This window comes from Microtus ochrogaster, unplaced genomic scaffold (genome assembly GCF_000317375.1).
Source record: "Microtus ochrogaster isolate Prairie Vole_2 unplaced genomic scaffold, MicOch1.0 UNK64, whole genome shotgun sequence".
Classification (NCBI taxonomy): domain Eukaryota; kingdom Metazoa; phylum Chordata; class Mammalia; order Rodentia; family Cricetidae; genus Microtus; species Microtus ochrogaster.
This window is the reverse complement of record NW_004949162.1, coordinates 1767897-1774330: the sequence shown is the minus strand read 5'-3', so window position 1 is coordinate 1774330 and position 6434 is coordinate 1767897.

Here is a 6434-nt window from a genome sequence, read left to right as displayed (position 1 = left end):
TCTACCCAGCATCCTGTTCTGTTTACTCTGCCTGCCTAATTTTCTGTCCTATCAAAGGGTTTCTTTATTAACCAATGAAAGTAACACATAGACAGATGACCCTTCTCCATTACTTCTACAGGTTGACATCCAGTTATGCCACCACCATTTGTTAAAGATGCTTTCTTTCTTCCATCGTATAATTTTAGCTTCTTTGTCTAAAATCAGGTGTTTAAAGTTTTGGGGATTAATATCCAGCCAGATTTTTTATTCGATTACATTGGTCAATGTCTCTCCTTTTATGTCAATACCAAGCTGTTTTAATTATTGTAGCTCTGTAAAAGAGTTTGATATCAGGATGGTAATGCCTCCGGAAGTTCCTTTATTGTACAGAATTGTTTTGGCTATCCTACTTTTTCCATATAAATTTGATTATTGTTTTCTCAAGGTCTGTGAAGAATTTTGTTGGGATTTTGATGGGGATTGCATTGAATCTATAGATTGCCCTTGGTAGGACTGCCATTTTTACTATGTTGATCCTACCAACATAGTAAATGGGAGATCTTTCCATTTTCTGGTATCCTCTTCAATTTCTTTCTTCAAAGACTTAAAGGTCTTGTCAAGTAGATCTTTCACTTTCTTGGTTAGTGATGCCACCAGATACTTTATGCTATTTGTAGCTATTTTCAGAGGTGATCTTTCTCTGATTTCCCTCTCAGCTTTTTTATCCTTTGTGTATTGGAGGGATACTGATTTTTTTTGAGTTGATCTTGTATTCTGCCACATCGCTGAAGGTATTTATCAGCTGTAGGAGTTCTCTGGTAGAGTTTTGGGGGTCACTTATGTACACTGTCATATCATCTGCAAATAACAAAAGTTTGACTTCTTCCTTTCCATTTTGAATCCCCTTGATCTCCTTATGTTGTTTTATTGATATTGCTAAAACTTCAAGAACTATGTTGAAGAGATATGGAAAAAGCAGACAGCCTTGTCTTGTTCCTGATTTTAGTGGAATCACTTTGAGTTTCTCTCCATTTAATTTGATGTTAGCTGTAGGCTTGCTGTATATTGCTTTTATTATATTTAGATATGATCATGTGTTGTAATAGGAATGGCGAGGCTGCGTCCCCAGCACCCAGCTGCCCGCACAGCTAGTTTATGCCCCAAAATAATTACATGGACACTGTATTCTTTTAAACACTGCTTGGCCCATTTCTATCTAGCCTCTTCTAGGCTAACTCTCGCACCTGGACTAGCCCATTTCTTATAAGCTGTGTAGCCCACGAGGTGGCTTACCAGGGAGATTCTAGCCTATGTCCATCCTGGGTCAGAGCTTCATCGCATGTGCCTCAGAGAGCAGAGGTATCACGTCTACCCGGGAGAGGGGAGCATGGCGTCTCTGCTCCAGAGAGGAGAGCTGTCGAGTCTGAGCTCATTTCCTCTTCCTCCCAGCATCTGTTCTGTTTACTCCACCCACCTATGTTTTAACCTATGAGGGCCAAGCCATTTCTTTATTGCTTAACCAATAAAATCAACAGATTGATATATGACACTCCCACATCAATCCTGTATTCCTAACATCTCCAAGACCTTTATCATAAAGGGGTGTTGAGTTTTCTCAAATGCTTTTTCAGCATCTAATGAAATGATCATATGTGTTTTTTTTTCAGTTTATTTATATGATGGATTTTTGTATTTGAAGCAACCTTACATCTCTGGGATGAAGGTATCTTGTTCATAATGGAGGGTTTTTTTTATCTGTTCTTGGATTCGGTTTGCCAGTATTTTATTAAGAATTTTTGCATCGATGTTCATGAGTGAGATTGGTCTGTAATTCTCTTTCTTGGTTGAGTTTTTGTGTGGTTTTGGTATCAGGGTAACTGTAGCTTCATAAAAAGATTTTGGCAATGACTCTTCTGTTTCTATGCTGTGGAAAAAATTAAGGAGTATAGGTATTAGCTCTTCTTGGAAGTTCTGGTACAATTCTGCACTAAAACCATCTGTCCTTGAGCTTTTTTTCTGTTGGGAGGTTTGTGATGACAGCTTCTATTTCTTTGTGACTTATAGGTCTATTTAAATTGTTTACCTGGTCTTGATTTAATTGTAGTATATGGTATTTAACTTAAAAATGTCCATTTTTTTATATTTTCCAATTTTGTGACATACAGACTTTTGTAGTAAGACCTAATGATTTTCTGAATTTCCTCAGGGTCTTTGGTTATATCCCACTTTCCATTTCTAATCTTGTTAATTTGAGTGTTCTCTCTCTGACGTTTGATTAGTTTGGTTAGGGGTTTGTCAATCTTGTTGATTTTCTCAAAGAACCAGCTCTTTGTTTCATTGATTCTTTGGATTGTTTTCTGTGTTTCTATTTTGTTGATTTTAGCCCTCAGATTGATTATTTCCAGTCTTTTACTCCTCCTGGGTGAGTCTACTTCTTTTTTGTAGAGTTTTCAGGTGTGCTATTAAGTCTCTGAGGTTTCTCAATTTTCTTTAGGTGGGGACTTAGTGCTTTGACCTTTTTTTTTAGCACTGCTTTCATAGTGTCCCATAGGTTTGGGTATGTTGTGTCTTTATTTTCATTGAATTTAAGGAAGACTTTAATTTCTTTCTTTCTTTTTCCTTGACCTAGGGGAGGTTTTGTAGTTGACTGTTCAGTTTCCATGAGTTTGTAGGCTTTCTAGGGGTAGTATTGTTGTTAAATTCTAACTTTACTTCATGGTAATACAAGAAGACACAGGTGGTTACTCCATTTTTTTTTGTATCTGTGGATGTTTGCTTTGTTACTGAGTATGTGATCAATTTTCAAGAATGTTCCATGAGGTGCTGAGAAGAAGGTATATTTTTTCCTATTTGGGTGAAATATTCTATACATGTTCGTTAAGACTTTTGATTCATTCCATCCATTAGTTCTCTTATTTCTCTGTTAAATTTCTGTCTGGTTGACCTGTCCATTGGTGAGAGAGGATTGTTGAAATCTAATACTATTAGTGTGTGGGCTTTGATGTGTGATTTGAATTTTAGTAATGTTTCTTTTACATAGGCAGGTGCTTTAATATAAGGGGCATAGATATTCAGGATTAAGACTTTATCTTGATGAGTTGTTCCTGTTATGAGTATAAAAAAAATCTTCCAACTGTTCTGATTGATTTTAGTTTGATATGAATTTTGTTAGATATTAGTATAGCCACACCCACTTATTTCTTGTGGTCCATTTGATTGGAAAATGTTTTCCCAAATCTTTACTCTGAGGTAGTGTCTGTCTTTCAGGTTGAGGTGTGTTTTTGTAAACAGCAAAATGCTGGATCCAGTTTTTGTATCCATTCTCTTAACCTGTGCCTTTTTATAGGTGAATTCAGTCCAAAGATATTAAGCAATATTAATGACCAGTGGTTGTTAACTCCGGTTATTTTTCGTGGTAGTGTTTGTATGTTTCCCTTCTTTGAGTTGTGCTGGTGGAGGGTTATCAGATGTCTGTGCTCTTGTGGGTGTTGTTGACTTCCTTAGGTTAAGGTTTGCTTTCTAGAACTTTCTGTAAAGTTGGCTTTGTGGCTACATATTATTTAAATCTGTTTTTGTCATGGAATCTCTTATTTGTCCATAGATGCTGAAAGAAAGCTTTTCTGGGAATTGTAGTCTGGGCTTCCCTCCATGGTCTCTTAGTGTCTACAGCACATCTATCCAAGACCTTCTGGCTTTCATGGTTTCCATATAGAAGTCAGGTGTAATTCTGATAGGTTTACCTTTATATGTTACTTGACCTTTTCCCTTTGTAGCTCTTAAAATTCTTTCTTTATTCTTTATGTTTTGTGTTTGAATTATTATATGCCTGGAGATTTTTTTCCTTTTTGATCCAGTACATTTGGTGTTCTGTATCTTCTTGTGCCTTTCTAAGGACATCCTTCTTTAGGTTGGGAAAGTTTTCTTCTATAATTTTGTTGAATATATTTTCTAGACCCTTGAGCTGGAGTTCTTCTTCTTCTACCCCTAGTATTCTTAGGTTTGGTCTTTTCACGGTATCCCAGATTTCCTGAATGTTTTGAGAATTTGTTGGATTTATTGTTTTCTTTGACAACTGAGTTTATTTCCTCAATAGAATCTTCAGTGCCTGAGATTCTTTCTTCTATCTCTTGTATTTTTTGGTTAGACTTGTCTATGTAGTTCCTGTTCATTTACCCAGATTTTCCATATCCAGCCATCCCTTGGCGTATTTTTTATTACCTCCATTTTGTTCTCCAAGTCTTGAACTATTTCCTTTTTGTTTGTCTTTTCTTCCATGTCTTTAAGGGAGTTTTTTACTTTCTGTTTAAGGGTCTCCATCATTTTCATAAGGTTACATTTAAAGTTGATTTCTTCTACTTTGTCTGGGTTAGGATGTTTGAGTCTTCCTGTTGCATGTTCACTGGATTCTGGTGTTACTCTCCTGATTTTCAGGATGTTGGAGGAATTCTTGCAATGGAGCCTGCCCATCTATTCCTTCAAATGAGGCCAGCAGAGTCTTGGTGTTTTGGTCCAATCTTTGCTGTGGTTGAGTGTGTTAGTTCCATCAACACTGGAGCAGACTCTCAGATCCCCTTGGACCTGAATCAGGATATGTTGGAGTATCCATGGACCAGTCCAGTTCCCCTCAGCCTGGGAGCAATGTTTCATGCATGGTTCTAAGGACCTTGCAGACAAAAAAGCAGGCTTGGGTGCAGGGTGGGATGGCAAAAAGAAGTCCAAGTGGCAGGAACACTCCAGTTTGGCTCTCAGGATGCCTCATCCCTGCACCAGGCTGTGTTGGGGGATCCAGGATCTTGCAGATGAAAAGGCGGGCTTGGGGACAGAGTGGAATGGGGTAAAGAAAACCAGCAGCAGGGAACTCACCCCACTGGATGTCAAGAAAAGCTTAGGGAATTGGAGGGGGTCTGTATTCAATCCCCTGGACTGTCTGAGAGAGAGACTTTTCAGGCAGGGTCTCTTGCAGGGTTCTAAGGACCTCACAGACAAAAAGGCAGGATTGCATGCAGGGTAGGATGGTAGAAAAAGTCCCAGTGGCAGGAACATACCCTGCTGGCTTTCTGGACCCCTCAGCCCTGAAGCAGGCTGTGGTTGGGGAATCCAAGGATCTTGTAGATAGGAATAATAGAAAGGAGAATGGAATGAAGTGAAGAATATGAAAAATGTTGAAATTTTTAACGGTTCTATTAAAACTTTATGTCTCAATTTAGAAGAGCTTCAACACAGATATGTAATATCAATAAATTCAAATTAATGTACTTTATATAGATTTCAGTTGAGAGTATGCCAATATTTTAAAAGTTCTACTTCTCTTAAACTTCTGAATATTTCATACTTTAAATTACGTATGTACTTTATATAGTTATGTACTTTCACAATAAAATGTTCCTCATGCCTCTTCGATGTACCTTAATATGTAAAAGAACAGATGGAGATAGGCTTACAGTAAAAAAATGACACTGTAGTAGGAACCAAATTGGAACTTTTATAAATTGTAATTAGTTGGCTTGAAGAGAAATAATGCATATTGTCATAAAGATATTTGAACAGGAAAATGGGAACTCTCATGCCAGGTCACAGAAACAAAAAATCTCAAAACAAAAGCCTAGATCACCCATTGATACAATCTATATTGCCTGTAACAATAAGAGATAAGGACAATCTAAGTATTGGATTAATTGATTAGTTAGCACTTATTAGGTCTGATCATAATCATCAAAATACTGGGTTACTAACAAAGCGTTACCCCTTCAGATGAAGGAAGAACCAGATATTCTTTCATGGTAGGTTTTAAAATAAAATGAGAGAAATTAATTTATGTATCCATTGCAAAATGCTCAGTTTTCTTTTCTATTATATATATATATATATATATATTTAATACAGCTTGTTGACATTTGCTTGATTATAAAAGTGTCATAACCCACTTCTCTTGCTGAAACTTCTATATTATGTAAGGACTGATGAAGTGGCAACATCCAGGGAACACATTAGTCAGGCCCTGGTTCCCTTTCTATGATTCTGTATTTGTTGATTATGGTGCTCTTTTCTTGACTTAAAATATCGCAATAATTTTAAAACTTAAAAAAATTCATCAGAATAATTGAAAAAAAGAATAGTTGAAAAAGGGCTAGCTGGCCATTACATCCAGATCAAACCTTTTAGTCTCAACTTACAAGCAATTTATGTTTTCTCATCAGTCTCCTCTCATGATCATCATTATCTTCATTGCAAAGAATTAATTATTCATTTTTCAACTGGATATTCTATATAACCTCTCATTATCACAGTAATCTTGTAAGTTAGATTATATCACTGTCTTCATATTGCCAGTTGAGACATAATGACATTACTGGTCTTTTCAAAACCATAGAGTGTGGATAATTAGGGTCAAATGCAAGTCAAGCAGCTTTATAATGAAATGACTTCGTAGTCTTTTTTTTTTTTTTTTTTTT